The sequence below is a fragment of the Aquila chrysaetos genome, chromosome 26 (genome assembly GCF_900496995.4).
Source record: "Aquila chrysaetos chrysaetos chromosome 26, bAquChr1.4, whole genome shotgun sequence".
NCBI classification, from domain to species: domain Eukaryota; kingdom Metazoa; phylum Chordata; class Aves; order Accipitriformes; family Accipitridae; genus Aquila; species Aquila chrysaetos.
The window spans coordinates 6026407-6048408 of record NC_044029.1 but is presented as its reverse complement, the minus strand read 5'-3'; the positions used below and the strand labels follow the sequence as shown (position 1 = coordinate 6048408).

General features: G+C 36.9%; 1 long non-coding RNA gene across 1 annotated transcript; it reads right to left on the bottom strand.

Moving 5' to 3' along the window:
• Positions 1 to 968: 968 nt before the first annotated feature.
• LOC115336365 lies at positions 969 to 14975 on the bottom strand. Its single transcript, XR_003921736.1, has 4 exons — positions 14690 to 14975; positions 13604 to 13661; positions 10951 to 11084; positions 969 to 1615 (listed from the first exon to the last, which is right to left on the bottom strand). It is a non-coding gene; the product is annotated as an uncharacterized LOC115336365 (long non-coding RNA).
• Positions 14976 to 22002: the final 7027 nt, after the last annotated feature.

Sequence of the window (22002 nt, the reverse complement as noted above, 5' to 3'; positions counted from 1 at the left end):
ACTGCAGACTATTTTTGCAGTTAAGGACCAAATAAGGTTCCTTTTATTTTACCTCTAACAGAACAAATTTGAATGTATGGTTAAATATTACTTTAAAATGCTACCCTTATCTTGCTATTTAGAAGCAGAGTTATACCCTCACACATATATTTGCATGTGTATGGTTATATGCCCTTTTACAAGAAAACAAATTCAGTCATAATGCTGTGCAGCTCCTACATTACGTAATTACCCCCAGGCTGTGCGGGTGATCTTGCCCTTTATTAATCTGAAAGTTAAAAGCTCACCCTAAGCTAATCATGTGGGCTGGAATTCTTCTTACCCTTAATTCATTTATTTCTAGATTCAGACTCATAATTTGCCTCCATGGCCACTGGTCATTTCTGGAGCACAGCCAACGTCTCCTGTCTTACAACTGTCCCCAAGGCCAGAAGAGTCTCTCTCAGCCGGTGCCCAAACCTCTGTATAAAATACAGCGGAAAGTACATGACTAACTTAGGCTGGACTCACATTTTAGATGACTAGAATTAGTGAGCTGAATCCTACCCATTGAAGTTCGCTATCTCTATGTAGACACTTTGTGTCGCGTGGAAAATGGGTATTACAACAACCACCCTTGTAAGATCCCAGAACTTCAAAACAAAGTCATGTGAAGTTCTTTTCCTGAATTTTTTGTTTAAACTGGGTGTGAAGTTTAAATATTTGACTGAAGTTTGAATAATGTCTTCAGCACTGGGCAGGCATTTTCAATAAGCATATACAAGTACATTTTTAAAAACCCCAGAGGCTCACCTCTTCTGCTAAAAATATTGATTAGATCTTCAACACCTTCTTGTGAAGTAAAGGAGATTATTGTAACAAATGCATTCAGCTGTGAGCAAAGACAGTGAGACTAGATATAATTATCTTGGTACAAAGTCTAAACCCTTGATTTTAAATTGGTAATTAGCTTTTTTTTTTGGCCTCCAGAATGTTATATTTCTGGAAAAAGAAAACAACAGCATGATTTTCTTTATTTAAAAGTTTCAGTCTCTGTTTGATGTGATTATATTAATGCACAGTCTATAGCAAAGTTGCCACCTGTGCAGAAAAGGCTCGTTATGAAAAGCATGTGAAAAAAGAAATAGATCATTATTAATTTGATATTTTCTCCAACTGTGTTTCTTGGATATTAGGGTATAAATAAGTTAGGTATGGTCATTCACTTCACATGTTCATGCTTTTGGGGATAGCTAAGATATTTAGAAGCTCAGTGCTGTCTATTCAGCAACTGATGCCAAGATTTTTTTAAATTAAAGACTTCTGTTGGTATACAATCTTTTTTCCTCATTTTATTCCTCCACAAAAGAGAGAGTAGCATATGAACCTTACACTGATTGATTTTTTGCACATGACTAAAAATCTCAGCTTGGAAACTTGGGGAAATAATGTGTGACATTTATGTAAAGTCTGCCTCTATCACAAAACAGTAAAAGCTTTTCTGGCTTTTCACCTCCAATCTGGAGTAAAGTCAGAGCAGAGACAAGTTTGGGTAGATGGCATCTTTCATATTTTTTCTTCAGTAGAAGAAACTAACTCCACCTGGATTCCTTGGCAATCCTTAATGACAGCCGTCCTGGTAGAGAGAACATATAGGAGATGCTCATGCAGTAAGTCTTTTGAACATGACAGCTTGCACTTACTTCTTAAAAAAAAGAAAGAAAGAAAGAATGTTTTCTTTAAAAATGACTAGTGCTAATGGAATATGCCCCTGTTCTGTCAAACTGCAGCATTGCTTGCATCGGGGCCCCATTTTCTTAACATACACTGGCATAAAGCACTTTCCAAAATATCATCTATTTTAAAGTGTTTACCTTCTTTTCTGTTCTCCAGTGAAACTTATATAATAACTTCCTGGTAAAGATGAAAGCCAATAGCTTCTTTATTCATCCCACATGAATCTTTCTTTTTTTAATTTACCAGAAAAAAAATCATGGCTTGGTGTTTCTCTTAACATGGGAAAGTTTTTGAGAATACATATTCAAATGTAAATTTTTGGTATTTTCAATAAATGCTGAAATATAGGCAAAAGTATTTTCTGTTGATACACCCTATGAACCCCACTCCACAACCTTGCTAGATAGCAACGCTGCTGGCAGATTTTTAATATGTGTTCGACTTCATTCATTTCGCTGCAAAAACAATGACAATGTTCATTTAACAATTTTTGGTTTGGGCTTCTTTTTTGTAACCCTGGCTCAGGAGTTACTGTTTCCTTAATTCACAAGCAATCCCTTTTGTTACTGCATACCTGGTGCTTCATAAGTAATATTTGGTTTATTATGCATTGCTCTAGCAGTCCAACTGATGCTCTAGAAACAGTCATTCCCCTGTATATGCCAGTCACTGGGTAGCAAACCTCAGCAGACTTCACCCAGTGGCCATCAGTCTATGATCTCTTCCTAGTTTTTGCTGCCTTAATTTTAATTTCTGCTTCATTTTCAGTTCCACTGTAAACACTAGTAGAAATTTCCCTGCCTATGTACATATTTTATATTAAGCTATCATAATAAACTCCAAACCATCAGGATTCTGAACCTCAGCTGAAAACCACATTGAAGGGCCATTCTTTCCTTAAACCAAATGTGAACTGCTTATACGCCCGTGGATTTTAGAAGAGTGTTAAACCAGCCACTGGTTCATAATAGTGCTTTTACTAAAAACCTCCAACCCCTCACAGGAATGTGGCCAGCACAGAGACTCTCTGTATGCATTAGGGTCTGCAGAGTGCTCTTGTGTCGCCTTGTGTTCTCATTTCTCTATAACCCCAGAGCCGCGTCTCCGGTGCCCGCTCCTGCAGCTGGGGTTGCCCTGAGCTGTATGATCTGCTTACCAGCAAAAGCCAGAGTCTGAGCTCGTGGAAAGACCTTCCTCTTGGAACTCTATGTCCTGTGAATATTCTGGAGCAATTAACACATGCTGGTTTCCATTAGGGGCTGGCTTTAGTATGGGGCATCATCTATCTGAGTAGGGTCACATAGCGGGCAGATCACAAACAGCACACAGTTTAACTGTCCTTCAGTACTGCCCTATTCAGGTGAAACCACCTTGGGACATTGGCTTGACCAAAATTAAAAGAAGCTGTTTTCATTTGTTTTCCTTTTTCCTCAAATTTTCTGAAAGAAAAAGAGAAAGAAAAGTAAAAGAGAAAGAAAAAGAGAAAGAAAATAAAAAGCACCCGAAAAAGACCAAGCACAACAGAAAAATGACAAGGCCACAGAAAAAGAAAACAAAATAACAAACAATAACACGGACAAGAAAAGAAAGAACAAAACAGGAAAAAGGAAAAGGAAAAGAAAAAAGAAAAAAGAAAAAAGAAAAAAAGACATGGATTGTGGAAAGGCTTGAGCAGGAAAGGAAAAAAAAAAAAAAGATCAAATTCCTTTAGAAAGACTGAACCAAAGAGGATCACTACAACAGAAGGACTGATCAGGCACTGGTGTTTTAGAAGCGGATATTTAGTCCTAGAAGAACTCAAAGTCAAAGCTAGAGGACCAAGGAAAATGACCAACAAACTGTGGGAGAAAGATCCCAAACACCTTGTAGGATATACTCAGAAAAAGTGATGAGGAAACTGTGGCAGGACAATGTATGTGAGAGTATTTGCTGCCATTTGCCTAAACTTTCCCTTTTGCCCAAGACTATGTGGATGCTGTGGAAGAGCACCCAGCAGAGCCGTGTGGGAGAGTGCCCTGTAGCAGGGAAGTCAACCAATACTCCAGTGGTGGTCAGAAATGGTGTAACGGGGTGTAATGGTGGACATAAATGGTGTAACGGGGCGTAGCAGTGACTCAGACAAGTGAACCGCGTCGAGGCAGCAATGGAGCACTGTCTCGTGTTGGAGACAACTCTCAGCGGTGCAGGTGAGCTCCTTCTTGCCTCTCTGCTTCACCAAAACAGTGCGAGTGGGTCCAAGCTCCTGATTTAATGACTTGAAGAGAGCTGTTCTCAGCTTGCACAGGTTTAAATCAGTGCAAGAGCACTGACTTAAAAGAAATTGTTCCTAAATGAATCCAACAGAGGAGAAAAAAGGTTTAGTTCGTGATCTTGTCCATAGCAAATCATGGCAGCAGAGCCCATGAAAGGGAATTTTCATTCACTTTTCCTTTAACAAACTTCTCAATGCTTCTTTTTATTGTTATATTGTCCTCTTCTGCAGCCAGTGGATAAGATGGCAGAATTCCCGCTCATTCAAGTATTGTATATAAATATTGTGTAAAAGAATATTTTCTTAAGGTCCAGAAGGTTTTTTCTCCTGCTGTATTATACCTGTCTGCAAGCCACTCCTCTCCGGTTCCTAATTTTGAGTATTTGTTAGAAATGTTTTTACATCAGCTGGCAAGGTGACAATAGAACAATCCTATCTACAGTAGAAAGAAATGTTCTCTTCAAAAGCATTATGCAAAAACAAAAGGGAAATAAGCATTACAATAAAGCACTTAAAAATATGTTACAGAGTCCTTGATGTGTCTTTCCATCATCTGAAGATGAAGTGAGATAATTATTTAAAAAACCCAAATAACATATTCCTCAGCAGATCACTACAACCTCTTGGGACTTGTTTGATGTATTTACATATGTATCATAATAGTTATCCTGCCTTTTCCTTTCTGTTGTTGTATGAGTTCATCTACATTGGTTTTAATACTGATACTCAAAATAGCTGCCTTGGTTATTCTTATTACGCTTCCCTGCCTTAACTGGTGGGCACCAATACATGAACCAAATACTCAAGGACATTCTAATTCTCTCTTTTGCACCTTACATTGCTTCTTATAAAAAAGATAAAATTGATTTTCAGAGACAACATGCTCTTACAGTAAAGCTTCATCTCAAAGAATCGGAGTATAGTTGAATGGAGCAACCACAGTTATTCTCTGATGGGGAGCTCCCTTCTGATGGGGACAGATAATCTTACGGTTTTCCCAACTCCAGACACTCAAAAATCATGGGTTAAGTCCATCCTCAACACATCCAAAATATAATTTAAAAATGCCAACCCCTTTTTTTTTTTCCTTTTGGGTTTTGAGGCTGTATGTGTACTCATAGCACACTTTCAAACTATTTTTTTCAGCCAAGAGTACTTTTTTTTAGTTTTTAACTAAAAACTGGAATTATGTTTTTGCTCCTCATCTCCAAGAGCTGAGGTTTAAGAAAATGTATTAAAGAGAGGAAGGCCCCAGATAAATTGCAGAAGCCGGGAACACACATATAAGAAAACCATGGAAGATGTAACATGTATTTCTATACTACAAAATAAAACTGTGGCACCAAGGAAATGATGCAAAATTTAAAGAATGAAAGTTAGATATTGCTATCTCATCTTTAAAAGGAATTGTACAAACATTCAAAGTGCCACTGTTTGACTGTTCAATTTAATAAAAGCAGTAAGAAATATGTTTCTCATTTCACTGCCTCTTGCTATTCATACAGGCTAATTCTCACTCTGCCAGTGGCTCATTTCTTCAATTACAGGATGTACTTTCATTACTGTTGATGTATTATATTAAAGAGTAAGTGTCTTATGTTAATATTCAGAAACTTGTGGTTGCCAGGCATCCTCCTTAAAGGAAAAAACCCTAGAATTTCCCTTTAATTAAACAGTTGTCTTCAATATGAATAGTTGTCATAAGCTATTGCCATTACCCAAGGGGTAATGTTTCCAAAGATCATTATGGAATTATTCAGTAAGAAATTCCACACCTGTATTTATTGAATAGTACATGGAATACATAAAACCAGACAAATTGCCAAGTAGACAGTTCTCTAGTGTGGCCCCCAAAGAGAGGAACTGTATAACAGCACTGAAGAAACTTTGGGGAGTTTCTACAGTTTCCTATTGTTTCCTGCAGTTTCCTAAGGCAAATAAACCTTAATAAACACAAGACTGATTGACAAAAGAATTTTTATTACATATGCTAAAATTAACAGAGGTCTGTTCTTGTTTTGACATCAGTAAGATAGTACATATCTCTGTAGCTGGCAATAAACATAATACATGGTCAAAATGATACCTTGTTTAAGTATTCCTGCATTTTCTTTTCCTTTTAGGATTGACTCAAAATTAACATTTTTTCCCATATCAGCCTAGGAATCAGTTGTAACTTTTAGCCAAGTAAATTCAAAAAGAAAGTTTCAAAGTATTAGTTCTTGGCACTAAATTTCATTAAGTTTTTAGAAGACATCAGGGAAAGCATCCAATCTAACCTCAAAATGCATTCTAATTAAATATTTTTCTGTACAGAATATGACATATCACCACGTACTTGACCTAGTACTAGACCTTCCTAAGAATCACAACTACTTCTAGTTATGACTAGTGTTATAAGACTATTTTTGGATTACGGCAACAAGAAGGATAACTATTTGATAATGATAAGGAAAATATACTGATTTATGAATCATAAATCAAAATAGAACATTACCCAGGAATTTTAATAAATGAAAAAATGTCCTTTATTATCTTTTAAATTTGTGTTTCTTTAAGAAGACTTTCATATTTGTTCTGTCTCATCACAGTAGGTTTATCTGCCACATCTGTCCCTGAACTTCTAATAACTTTTGAACTGTTAACTGATTTCAGACTAATTTGACACAGAGGTGGAAATTTCACAAAGAAATTCTTAAGTGTGTCATTAAAATCTGCCTGGGTAGAGGAATATGTGTCCTAATGAAAGGAAAATTACCATATGAACTTATATCTGATAAGGTACCGAAGAATTAAACCAGGAAAGAGCCCTTAGAAGTCCCCTGATGCATGGAAGGATTCAGGCAAATTTGGCCCCTTCTTGATATCAAATTCAATTAATGATGATAATGATGAGCTCTGAGAAGAGAAACACTTAATTAGCCCCAGTGCTTATGGAACAATGTCTTTGTTTATTCAAAGTCTGTATGTGCTTACACCCTGATAAGAGGACAGTAAAGTCAAGGCAAAGTCATTTCAATTCCCCTAGCTGAAGACCCCATATGGTCTCTGTCTTCAAACTGTCACTGACCTCATGCAGTTTCAGACTTAAACATCTCTCCTGATCAAAGTCAGGTTTTTTTAATGAATTCTTCTTGCTTGAATAAAGTTTTCTTTTTCCTTAATCTAGACTGTGTTAGAAGGGCTGAAATTAAATGAGATGAGCTTTGAAAGTTCTTAAACCTTCATGAGATTCCACTGGATTCTACACATGCATCAAATCTAATGGCCCAAGGTATGGAACAAGCCTGACTTGATCATTTAGAAATCTCTTCTTGCTTTAAGCTTTACAAATTTAGGAGCTAAAAGTGGCCTTGACTGTGTCTTGCAAGTCATTAGTACAGAATATGCAAAAGAGCTCCATTCTTTTCTGATCATAGAAGACTACAGATGGCACTGACTCCTGCATCCCTAACTTTTTATCTACTAACCTAAGAGTAGCTATCCACCTGGTTATAAGCAAACATAGGAAGATAATTCAAATGACCTTGACACCCATGATGTGAGCCAGCTAGTGTGTCTGTGCATTGGCAATGGAGATTAATGCCTCTTTAATGTACTCAAAAGAAAAGCAGTACACTGCAGTTGAAGTGCCAGGGGTTAAAACACCCAAAACTGGGGCTGGAGTGTATTGTTCTTTAATAGTGCAACAGGCAAAATCTTCTTAAATTAATTCAACCTGAATGAATACAGCCATTTGTAGGCAAGGTATGCCAACTCCAACATCTGAATTTATTTTTACTTCTTGATTCATCCTTACTTCAACTAATAAGGAAAATGTAAAAATGTTTTTGAAAGTATCAGAACATTTTGCCTAATTTTACTTATCATAGTGAAAAGCTGACGGAAGTTACAATAGAAATCTGAAACCCTTGGCCATATATTCTGTAAGACCTACATTTCCTGTGAAGGAGAATAAAAAAAGGGTCAGATGTGTACATGTGAGCTGAGAAGAACAGGAAGCAAAGGGATAAAAGTATGTTTTGCATTCTTTAATTAGATGGCCACATGTACCTATATTTCATGGATTTTACTTATTAATATTTAAAAAAAAACAGAGTTTGGTAGTATATATACACATACTTTTCATACATAATAAGTTCTTATTTTAAAAATATTCATAGTTTTTATTTTATAGATATTATTTAAGTGTTTATATATATACTTAAATAGTATTACAAGATTATTTAATATAATAATATTTTATAGTTTATAACTATAATACATACATACCTCAAGCACTTTTGGCAGTCTTTAACTGAAGCACAGATGGTGAAGTACCTTACTACGTGTTCCTTGATTTTATGATACAGTTATTAGGTGTTGTCTGTTCCTTTTTCAGACTACACCACTTCTGCAGAGGAAACAATATTGCTTATCTCGTAATAACCTTTGGTGGAGCCAAGCATGTACAGCAAACTCCAAAGGATCACTTTGGATTTCTGGATACAGTTTGTAAGGAACTTGTAGAAAAAAGCTTGGATGAACTACCTGGAGGAAGCCTCAATCTTTTTGCTCAGAGCTCTGCTAACAGTAGTTAGAACATCCTTGTAAATAAGTAATAAAGACACTAGAACTTTTAGAAGCACATAGCCCTTTCATGTCACTACCCAGCATATATGAAACATGGTGGCAAGGAGGAAAGCTAGTGAGAATGACAACAAGTGAGTGTGGTTAGCAGCAAAACAAACCAGCACTTAGAGTCTGAGTAGGTGACTCATATGGTAGGAAATGAAATAATTAACAGAAATAGAGCTCCAAACTGAGGACAGTGGAAAAACTGAAGTCTGTCACCTCAAACTGAAAGAGTGTCTGTGGTGGTAGCTTGTTTATCGGAAAGCAAAGAGCAGTATAAGCAATAGTGTTGAGAAACTTGTTATTATATGTGATTTTGCAAGCATTAATAATTTCCTAATTTTTGGCAGGGCTCTATCATGGAACTTGTGCCTCCTGGCTTTGGGGGGATTGGTCAGAGAAACAAATTTAAACCTCAAGAATAATCTGCAAATAACTGATGTAAGTAAATGAAGCATTCGGAGAAAGGGGCAGAATAAATGTGGATGCTCAAAATGAAGGAATTCACAGGGCAGGACAGAGGCTGAAAGCTAAGGAAAACAGGCAATATAGAGCAACATATATACTGCAGAAAGTAATATGGAAGTCTGAAGGAAGAAAAACCAGCTTTTGGGCAAAAAATATGAGAGACTGAAAAACCCCACCCTCTTTCTATCCAGTTAATTGCACAGCTTCTTCAGGAGGAAGAAAGTAACCGAGGAGGTCAAAACTGCACCTGGAGCAAAGGCTCCTTGTGACATGGTTTGCACACCCCTTGCCAGACAGCTGCTGTGCTCGCTGTCGTGCAAAAGGAAGAAAAGAACTGTCTTAGGTGTTGCCTGACAATGACTTCATGTTAATTTTTCTTTTTTCCGTTGAGGGAAAATGATGAAAGAGTGAAAAAGTTTTAAATAGTTCTTTTTCTGATGAATGCAATGAAAGAACAAGGGAAAAAAGGTGAAAAAATGGTTTTCAAGAAACAAGTTTTGAAAGAAGAACAAGTCATGCTACGGTAAGCATGATAAAATATCAATAAGCACAGCTATATCTGAAGTTTTGGAAGATAAGTTCAGGAACTACTGACCTGAAAAATAACTTAAGCTAACTATTGCAGGCATGATATAATTTGAGTAAGTACAAAAGGAATTATAAGCAGGACAAAATCTAGGTTAAGATCCCATATATGTCACAGAAATTATGATTAGTCTACGAATTCATCAGCATTAGTGCTTATGTCTCCTTACTCTGTACAGAGCCAAGCATGGTTTTCATGCTTAATAAATAGTTTGCAACAGTAGTAATATGGTAGATTCTATAAGTATTTTCACTTTCAATGGCATTTTTTTACAAGACCTGAACAACCAAACTGATAGTTTAATGATTGAAAGAGTTTAATTTTGTTTCTCTAGATATAGAGAAACACCACTTACTAAATAGCAGAACTGAAACTTCAACTGAAAAGTAATGCAGGAGAATCAGCAAGAGGGATGAAAAAAAGTTCCTGTCTTGGAATCACTCCTCTAGTTAAGCATATTATTTTGTTTATATCATGCACACATAGATACACATTTTAAGAGTTCAACTAGCTTTCTGTTTCAAACACCAACGGAAAAAGTTACTTAACGTTCTTTATTTTGGAGCATGAGGTTGCAAGGTAGCTCTTGAGTTTAATTTTTTTGTAAAGTAGAAGGATGCTCTCACAAATTCCACAGCTCTGCAGTTTATGGGTTTGTTTTAAAAAGGTAATTGCCAGCAGCCCTGTTTATCCCACTTTGTTCATCCCATAATATATCTTTTTGTTTCTCCACAAATTAAATTATAATTCATAATTCTATCTCTGAATTAGCTTCCCACAGAGTTCCTTGCTATAACAAATGTGGTTGTTATAACTAATTTTAACAATTTAGTCTATAAATTGGTAGAAAGTGCTTTATATTTTTCTGCTAGTGAAAAGAACTTATTTTTAAAGGGAATTTAAATATATTATATGTACTGCATGCTGACTGGCTGATAAATTTTTGCATCTCTGCCATTACAGTACATTAAGCATGTAATAATGCAGCAAATATGAATGTTAGCAGCAGACCTGAATGTGAATTTGAAAGAACTAAGACTGAAGAGAAAGAAATAATACTTCTGTGAAAAAAATGGAATTATGCTGATGTGTTAGCGTACGTGGAAATGTATTCTAATAAATACCGAGATTTCAAAGAAAAAGTGCTGCCAGAATGTTGAAAAACTGTCTTATTATGGCATACAGTGCTTCCCCTGCAGGCAATTCTGGGTGATATGGCAGATATTAGGCTTTATTTATAGACAGATAGGTAGACAGACTAATATATCTGTATTTTAGGCTATTCTTTAGGACTGGAAATTATTAAAATGGATACTGTTTGTTTTCTCTCTCTTAGTGTATCCCTAAGCCGTCAGGGAACAGCCGGGCAGAAGGCGGCTGCTCCAGGGCTGGGGTCTGGCAGGACATTTTTCTCATACCAAACTCAAAAACACAGCACTATACCAGCTACTAGGAAGACAATTAACTCTATCCCAGTTAAAACCAGGACAGCAGCGCCGTGTTCTCACCAGCAAGGGTGCAACCCTGCAGCACCTGCACGAGGTAGGCAGGGCAGGGATGGTGGCTCTTTCTTCTAGTTTGCACAATGAAGTGTTTTCTTTCTCTTATGCGTAACTCTGGCACACCGTATTTTATTCTTGCTGAACCTCTCGTTTGGCTTAAAGAAAAGTAAGTTATCATATGACTGGTTTTTTACTTGTTAATACTACATTGCTCAGGAATTTCCACCATCTATACTGGCATCCTTGGGTTGAAAAACTGCTTTAAAATATTCTTTTTTAGGAGGTAAAATGCCTTGTAAAGATGGGTCTCAGGCATTTATATGTCGCTACCCTTTTGTGAACAAACAAAAAAATCTCATGACTGTGCCTGGGATCTGAGCCCTCCAAAGTCAGAAGAATTTCCAGTCCTAACAGTCCCTGTTTTGCCTTCTCTAACTCTTTGTTCATGTAGTTGGTTGAAATGGGATTGATAAGGATGAAGAAAATTCATGGCTTTTAGATCCTCAAATGTCCAAATTGCTCTCTTAAGAACAGAAACCTTGATATTGCTTGTTAGTTCACAAATCTGTCAATGCTAAGAGATTATTTTTAAAGCAGGGATTGCACAATGCCACCTTGATCATACCAAGCTTCTGTTTTTCTGAACAAAAGTATTGGCAGTCTCCATCAGCAGAAAGCCCCCATATTTAGGTGTCTTTACCCAAAATTATTCACGCCATTTGGACAGGAATATTCCAAAAAACTAAAATAATTCAGTCAGTGTTACCTTCTGGCATTCTTGTGAAAAGTACATTTTCATTACCTCAGTAATTTTTGCTCTGATACCACCACAGAAGATCACTTGAAGGACAATTTATTAATGTCTGAGTAATTTCATCAAAGGTTTATTTAACACAACACAAGCAGTCTAGATTAATCTCTCTGGCCTATAATGGAAACAAATTTCTCAAGGTTCTCTGGAATACAATGTGTAACAGAGTCCAAAGAGAGCAGCACAAAAATCTGTCAGTCAAAACACATATAAATGCCGTAAGAATATCATCCTTTTAGTGTAAATAACTCACTGAGTTCACCCAGTTTGAATCTGTTCTTTCTTATGTAAGTCATAGCAATAAAAGCTAGGAAACAGCTAGTTTTTCAGGAACTTGAAGTCATCACTCATCTGTAAATCTGACAGTCCATGGGAAGGGAGGTTGGGTGTGGGACATTTGATTGCAAAATTGTCACTACTCGTGACATTAAAAGTTCTTTTAAAGTCATTAAAATCATCTCCTGATGGCAATCTAGTATGCTTCCCCTGTGCTCTCTAGGAATAGTTGGGTTCCATTTTAGACTATTTTGTTCAATTAGGCTGCGTAAAAAGTAGGACACCAGACAATAGAAACATTTTTCTTTTCAGGAATGAGCTCTCGGTACATTTTGAAGAGATCAATGGCAGAGGGACCTAAAGTTACTTATGTTACACAGTCTGCACCTTTGCTTCCCAGTTTCAGCATCCAGTGTTTTTTATTTGCTCTTTATTTAATACTTAGAATTAGACTGAATGTCATGTGTTCATGTAAAATGTTATTTAAATGGATTGCTTCTTAAAGTGCACTAATTGTGAAATCACATCATTCTACCTCCAAATAACTAAAATAGAAGCTAGGCAGAAAAAGATACGTTATTTTAGACAAGACAGAAATGTTAATTAAGAACTCTTACATGCTGAAGTTGAGAGGAAATATCCTCATGCCCTATCCCCCTGAACAGGAGCAATTGCCCTGACAGATTTTTGAAAACTTTACCCAGAAACAGCATTGTACTAGCTAGAAAAATTTTAAGATCTCTCACCATTTCCTTTCCAGGTATTAAGGGTTATTACATAGAGAATTAAATGGCATATTGCCTAGAAGTACTGAAAATCCAATCTCAATATATACAAAATTACAAAAACAATGCATGCCAAATAAGTTATGCAAGTAGTTGTCTGGCTAAATTTCTCATAGCCTAAACTGATCTGTCCCAAGTTGCTTTCCAAATGGATATGATCCGGGGAGCAAACTAGATCTTCTGCTCATAATATATGGCAGTCATTTACCTGTTACTTTTATTATTATTATTATTAATTAAATCTTTTGAAGTTTATGGCCCAAATGTCCTTGTTCTTGCTTTTAGATCCATACCACTTCAAATAAAGGTCAAAAGGAAAATGTGATTCTTCTATTCCAATTCAGTTATAACAATAATTTTCCCGATTGACTGAGAGATTGATTTTCCCATAGCTTTTTGAGGGTAGCACATTTATATATATATATGTATACACACACAGACATATCCACAGGTATATATCTATGTATTTGTATATACACACATACACACACAGATGCAGAAACTGGGAAGATTTTTAAAAGTAAAGAGACTGATTTTCTACACAGTTTCTACTAAAGATCAATAAAACCTGGGCATCTGAAATCCAATTTGTACCTTTGAAAAATCTTCTCTATAAAGATCATCTTCAGAGTTAATATTCAATAGAATAATCCTGTAACATCATTGACAGAAAGAAAAAGGGCTTAGATTCTGCTTCAATACTTATGCTGCAAAACTCCTACACCTTACTGGAAAAGAAAAATGAAACAAATTGTGTTCCATTTGCTGTATTTTCTTTTTTCTGTGTCTAAATATAATATCTTTATCAGTTATGTTCATGTCTTTTAGCTTCCTGTAATTTTGTCCTAATTGCAGTAGCACATCTTAAAACATTTAATACAAGACAAATCAGGGCAAAAACTTGACTGTTATGTCATGGCTCTTCCAGCATTTTTTTGAAAAGGAGAGGAGGGGAAGGGAATTAGTATTATGTTAATTAATATTGTACTCTAAAAATAAAAAGTAAAATTATGGGAGTAGACAAGAAGTCAATCTGTTTGTTATTGTTTTCCAATAGTAAATCACTATGAATTGCATCTTGTAATGAAAATATAATACAATTTGTAGTCATTTTGTGAGAACTGAGAGAGTGTTTAACAACAAAATAACTTTGCTAAAATAGCTTGGTTTTCAGCTGAAAAATATGCAATTTTATTTTCTGAAAAGGGAGGCAGTTCTTATCCGATGGCTTCAACTACAAATCTCCTCTTGATACTGAAACCTGGATGCCTTTTCTTCCCTAAGACAACGTTCCTCAGTTGCCCAAGGTCAAAAATGGCTCCTTTCTAAGCCACAGACTGTTCTCACCGCATTTTTCAGTCCTTTTGTATGCACATGGCATTGCCCATCTGTCCAAATCCTCTAACTACTTCATGCCACCTCCGCTCTTTCAACTTGATCTTTTCGGTCCTCAGTCCTCCTTTAGGTTTCACTTTTTCAAGCTTTTAAAATTATTCCATCTGTAGTTCCTCACTACTGTTTTCCTATCACTCCTCCCTACTTCTCCCATCTTTTCTATCCCTTCTCTAAAACGAAACCAAATCCTGGTTCCCTCATAGACGGAGTCCTGTCCCCATCCACACAGACTTCTGTCCCTGCTTTCTACTTTTGCACAGAAAACCGTTATTGCCTCCAACCTACCACTGTCGTGCTTCAACCCATGTTGATGGCTCAAGTTTTCTTGCTAGGTCCTTACTTCATTTCAAGCATGTACAAACTGTCTTGGTCTCTCCACTTCCTGGCTCTTGAGTTTCCATTTGAATTTCCTCATCTGGCACTGAATCCACACTTGTTTTCCTTTATGGAAAGCAGTATTTTTATCATACTGCCTTGTTTATCACACTTTTCCTTGTATAGCCCCCAATATCTTTCCCTACTTATAATTTCTCCTGTTGCAGAACACCTGAATCTTCTCTTCTCTTTTCCTTTGCTCAGAGATGCTGATAACTAGGCCAGACTAATCCCACCTAATTTTAGCTGTCTAAAAGCCAGCATGCAGCCTGAGCTGCTCATTCTACTTTTTTAATTCTGAAGTTAAGAAAGTAAGATAGGCAGTTTCAGAGACTGATTCACGATGCTTACGTATCTCAGGATGGGAGGACATCATCTGTAGAGGTGATTACTTTTCTATATTAATTGTCAGAGGAGTATACACAGCTAGATTAGATTACACAACTACTTTTAAATGGTTAAAATTAATCCTCCTAATATATATTCCATTGTAATTTCATCCCCTGACTTTCCCCCTTATGATCTCCCACACTTATTCCACAGATTTCTGTATAAAAAAAATATTTTCAATTTCTAAATTAAGAATTTTAAAGAAATTAATGACTAGTTCCTCAAGAGTAAAATTCTGTTTCTGATAATATTATTGATTATGGGGTTTTTTTTACTTTACCATTATTGAAAACACCTTTTTGTTGTATTAACTTTGGCTTCTCACTGTTGTTATCGGGCTGATGATCAGGATAGTTGAAAAGTATATCTGTCCCATAGTGAGGAAGGTTTTAATTCAGCTTTGAATATACAGTTGCTAACCAGGGATGAAAAATGTCCACTATTAGAGAAGAGGCTGGACAAATAAGACTAGTGGTATAAATTTACAGTGGTTCAGATTTGAGAAAAAAAAAATAAAGGTAACCTAGCTGTTCTAGACATGACACCCCCTTCCCAAACAACAGAAAACTCAGTTTGCTGATCATATTAGATGTCTACAGACAAGAAATATGAGGTATCAATAATTAGATCTGGAAGCCTTACTATTTAATCAACTGTATGACTTATTTGGCATAATACACAGTTCATGATGCAATACATATACTTAGGTCATAATACACAATTCATATGATATTAATGGTAACAAATCTAATAAAATACAATAATAAATAGAAAATATGTATTAATTGATATTCAATATTTATTAATATTAATACAAAATATTAAACCGCACAAAATTTTAAACCAATACAATCAATATTTACATTAATATAAAAGGTCAGACACCGAAAAGGGAAGAAGTGTTGCCATCTACCTCAAAGACACATATCTGCTCTGAAGTCCAGAACATTGCCTAACAGCAAAAGACAAAAAGTATATCATACTAAGGATTATGGTGATTGATTGAGCCAAGTGAGCTGAGGTGGATATAACTTTTTGTAAAGAAGGAACAAAATTCTCTGATTCAGAGGACTGAGTGGTTTTACAGGAACATTAAAAGGGCATATGTTGGGAGAGAAATTTTGAAACTATTCAGTAGAGTCATGGAATGAGCTGAGGATTTGACAGAGAAAGTAAAGGATACAGGAGAAGAGTGTTTTCTCCTCCTCACTACAGACTAACTGACAAAGGCTGAATGCAACTTGGGTGGTGATGGTGATCCCAAATCGCTGAGGTAGGAAGAAAAATAAGAAAAAGTGTAATAAACCCAGAAGACTTAAGAAGACAGATTTCAATAAACCCTGGGGAACTGGAAACTAATATCCCCCTCAGAGAAAGTCCAAGGCAAAACAAGTAAAGGAGAGTTGACGGTTTCTTAAGGCAATAATATTAAGTATAATTCCCAGATATATTTTAGGAACTGGGCTGAGCAGTCCCAGTATTGGAGATGTGTATTTTTTAGATCTTGCGGAGCATGACTGAGGGTCCAGAAGATGGGGAAAGGGCAAACAGATCCACCTTTTTCTTTTTAAGGAAGAGCTGGGAAAATTATACAGTCAGCTAAACTGTAATTCATGGGAAATACTGCAGCAAATAATTAAGCAAATTATATATAAACTAATAGAATGTATAAGCAGATAGATTTTAACGGGAAGATGAGTAACTCCCAATATGCATTTGTCAAGAAATCTTACTCTCACTGTTTTAATCAGAAGCACGACTAGTTTTGAATTTCTGCAATCTGTTACAGCATAGATATAATATATAGTGTCCAGAAAGACAACTACATCTGCCATTGCACAATATGGTGTATTAACATGAAACTCATTAAAAGTGACAATGTACTTATGTATGTGAATGAATAGTTTTGTTCATTTCCTAATATTTACCGATCTACTTCCCAATACTATCAGCAGAACTGACACTATAGAGCATTTTTTTGATTATCTAAATAAATTGCCCATCAATAGACAAGAGGCTATCAAACCTTTTTTTTTTCCCCAATAATATATACTCCCAGAAAAGGATCAAGTATGTTGGCAAAAGCAGAGAGAGAAAGTATATTGGGCTAATTTAGTTGAGGAAGAAATGACTGTTCTCAGGGTTGTCTTACACTTTATGAGCAAAAGCACTTGGAGTAGATAAATGTGTAGATCTTTGAATGCAAGAAAAGCATATGCCTGGAAATTCCTGTTAATGTCTGTTAATGCAAGAAGTTAAGTATTTTGACTACAATCCACTAAAAGACAACTGGGAGGGACACACACATTTATATAGTAAACCAGAACAATTGAAAAGAAATAATATATATAGTCTAATAAAAGTTTGTATTACTGCCAAGAAGTAAGTGTTCATGCCAAAAATGTTCTGGAGCACAGCTGCCAAAAAAAAGCTGAGAGCATTATGAAACACACTAAATCTATACATAGAGGGGGCTTAAAGAAGAAGAAAAAAGTGTATTTATTCTTAGGATTCAAGTATATCAAATCATTATGGTTATTTTATGCACAATTTGCAAGGCTCTGAGCATGCTGGCAAGCATTCAGCAAAGCATTCACGTTGCTTAAGAAGCATGCTGGTCCTTAAATTCAGGAGAAAGGCTCAAAAAAGCCATATTTAACTTGAGTGTTTGAGACAAGCTAAACATCCAAAATGACAGAAAATCTTCCATGTGTTGACGGACATGCCTTAATAACACTCCTGTCATTGCCAAGCCAACTCAGTCAGCTCCTGATGAAGGTGATTCAAGATGGGGGTCAAAAAAATCCAGACTCGGGGGTCCAGAAGGGGAACTGGAAACCAAAGGCCAGTGACAAGGCACGATGACTGGGAGATGGAGGTGCCATCTTCTGAGAAGAGACTAAAGGGCTGGGGCTCTGCTTCAGAGCAGAGAAGGCTGAGGGACAACAGACTGAGGTCTAAAATTCATGAAGGCAGAGGGTAAGGTGAATGCAGAACTGTTGTTTACCAAATCCCACAGTACTGGAACCAGAGGGCAACTCAATGACACTAGTAGGAGGTAAGCTTAAAATAGCTAGAAGAAAGTACTTCTTCACACAGCAGGTATCGAACTTTCGGAACTTGCTGCCACAGGAGGTTTTTTTATGTTCATCAATGAAAAAGGATTTCAGACACGTCCTCCTCCTTACTCCTTCTTGCGGGCTGGCTAAAGCGTCTCAGTGCTCAGAGCACTTGTGAGACCTGAGGCAGGAGCCTAGCCTTCCTCCCATCGCTGCGCGGCATCGTCAGCTCTCACCTCGACACTACGAATTCAGCGACCAGGAGTGTGCCCTTAACCTTGAAGCATTATAGCACTACAGTGTCTGACAGTTTTTGTTCGGTATGTGCCTTTTTGCCTATGAAGATACACAAGCAGGCACATTAATGTCTTTTCCAGGAAAGCAGTTTGGTTTATGTAGCATTCCAAGCCTCCCTGTGAAATAGGATGCAGCAAATATGCTCACAACACTTGGGGAAGAGAGTTAAATCACATGTATCTGTGATAAGTGGCTTAATACAGGTGGCAGGAGAGAGAAATAACTAGAAATTGTGATTTGCAAGCTGGTCATTTTAGTAACGGTACTCTTTCAGATTACAGCAAGACTAAATGGGAATTCCTCTTCTGCCATTAATAAAGCATGAACTTTAATGCTTTCTGCTTTTGATGGGGTGTGAAGTTCATGGTTAACTTCATTACTTTTCCCTTTATTTCAATACACACTGAAGAGAGAATACAGATTCAATTTTTTTTGCCCTGCAAGCAGGAGAGCAGAAATGACCTCTGAACTGATTTTGTTTCTTCATTATTGCTGATCCTAAAGATACAAACCTGTGAGACAGACCCAAGCTGAAGAAATTTATATTCATTTTCATGAGACAAGGAATTTTCCTTATTCTTGTATCTTTTTCACAGTTAAACATTTTTATCACAATTTCAATTATGATTTTCCATTTTTGTTATGGTCAAGCATCTTGGAATTAAGGTCAATAATAAACATCAGAATAAGAATAATTATGATGGTGGTGTCATGACATCTTAAATTCCAAATTCAATTTCAATCGGCCCTTTGATAAAATCTACATTGATTTTAATGGCTGAAGAAGGGCAGAGAGAGGACTCAAGCATTCTGCACAATAAAGAAATAATTAAGTAATAGTGAAAATAGTATGATTGAAACCAGTAGTTCTTTCTTCTACAAAGCCCTGGCTAGTAACATGGTGCTGGCTCACTTCATTTCCAGCTGCTAGATTTCAGTAAAAGAAGCTAAAAATAAATTCAATACTTTCCTAAAATGACTTTCCCATGTAAGCAAGTGCTGCAGTTGCCATAGGGATGTTATAACATCACAAATGGGAAGCAGTTCACATAGTGGTAAATAAGCACACTGGTGGGCAAGTTGTCCATTTGAGCATGTCTGAAAGAAGAAATCTCTCAGACTATATTTTTTGAGGGGGGAATGTTAAAAAAGAAAAGAACCCTTGATGTAGTCTGCAATAGAGCAAATCACTGAATGTAGGTTTCCACAGGTGTGGGCATCTGTGCAGATGCAAGACACATACTGCCTATGCTGAGTGCTGTAGTACCTAACCTGTAGGACCTACGCCTTCCAAAGAAAAGGGATAAAAATATTGAAAAGATCTGTAAATTCTGTGAAAATGAAACCATTATGGTATTCTTGAATTTACCATTTGTTCAGTGAGCCTGGAGCTGTCCAGCCCGTCCTCATTTTCCCTTCTCCTTTGTAATACATTAAGTGACTGAATTCTGGTAGTACATTTTTTGCCCTATACTATCCATTTATTTTGAAAGTCAATACAAATAAACACAAAGATGCCTAGCAAACCAATGGACTTCCTTCCAAAGGTTTCTTCATAATGTTCTACATCATAAAATTTCAAAGGTCAGATGATATAAATAAACAGTGACTTCACTGAAGTGGATACTACTGTCCTGATTTACAGCAAGTAGTAATCTAGCCCCAGCACTCAAGCTTTTCATTCTGTGCTCAACCCAGAATAGAAAGCAAATGGCTGGATAATAAATACCATAGAAACAAGAAAAAAAAAAATCCTATAAAGTATCAATTTGGGAAAAAAAGAAGAAAAGCCAGATTGTCTGTAGTTAAAATAGAATTCACTGAGATTCTGCAACAAGATCATTTAAATACAAAATATTATGATAGTTTATACAATTTTTCGTACATGCCTTTGGTACATGTCTGAAGTTTTTTTTTCTTTTAAGGCTGACAGTTTTACCAGTCTTACCAACTCATTACCAACTTGCTGTTCCAAACCCAGTTTCAAAGTAGTCCCTTTCCCAGTCCCATCTGCTGGATCAAGCCCTCTGAATTAGCCTCTCACAACTCATACTCACTTGTTTCCTCAGATAAATAGCTAAAATGTAGGTTTCCCCCTGAAGTGTGCCCCATCCACTTTGCAGTATATGTATAGCTACAGAGCAAGTAGTAGAGCTCAGGCTGGTCAAGAAGGTTGACCAGTAAACTTTCCCTCTGTTTGCTCATTCCTGTCTGGGATTTAACCTACACTACATTTATGGCTCCATTTTACAATATTAGGTCCACAGCAGAGGATGAGTGCTCGAACATGATATCACATCCCAAAGTAGTGCTCTGTAAGCAATTCATATCAGGATTTGTGTTAACCCCAGTGTCAGGACAGAATTAAGTTAGAAGAATCATCCACCATCTTCCCTGATCTATCTCAATTAAACTAATATTATTTGGGACCATGTGGTTGGCCAAGTGCAGCAGATGCAAACAAGCCCTCCAGAGTTTGAATCACAGTGCAAAAAGTAACCATACTAACTTGAAAATTTGAGATTTTTCCCTAGCCTTTCTGTGTCCAGTGTTCAGAGGCTGGTAGCTAGGAGAGAGTGAGTCTTAAGTGGATATCTAAATGGTACTTGGTCAGATTATTAACAGGGCTGCTAGCACCCCACAGACCAGTCCAGATTTGGAGTTAGATATGAGTCATATCTCAAGCTTTTAACAAAAAAGATTTGTGTATTGTACTAGTCACCTAGATTGCCTTTATGGTCAACAGGGAGAAATGACATTAGATAGGCTGAATTAATCTGATTATTTTAGACGTGTACTCAAGCATGAGATAAATAAGGTGAACTGTGCTCTGGATATGCCTATTTATCTCCTTTGGTTATTATGGAAACCTGGAATGAACAACTCAGATGTGTACATTTACATGACAGATGTCTACATTTGGGCAGACAAAATCAACTTGGCTGCTTACGCTGACCTTGCAAGCAGTCAGTATTCACTCTGAGCTTAGCTTGCCTGCAGATAACATGCTCCTTTGTAGAAGACAACGCCAGAAACTGCCTTAGAAGGATTTCAGAAGCCTTGCAGGCAACCACTGGTAGCAAGGGCACATGTGGCAGCTGGGGACTACAAAGTATGGTAGTGTCAATTCACAGAGCGTGTGTGCTGGGCACACAGAAAATGCTGCTGGTCAGCTCTGGGAATATCACCAGGATTGCCTCTCACCCTGCTCCGCTTGCAGGTAGCATTAATGAAGAGCCATTCCATGTACATGGCAGGAGAGAGGCAGTCCCACAGGCCTGTATGGGTACCCTTTTCATCAGGGTCTAGTGCCCTGTGTGTTGCCTTTTGCTCTCCTCCTTCCCCTGTTCCTGTCCCGCTTAAATAGCCAGTCACCCAGCGAGAGACATCATGCCCGTTTCTTATATAGCGACTCTTTTCAGAGGTGCCAGTATGTTTCTCCATGAATACTTTTATGCACGTTGGAATAGCGTCAAC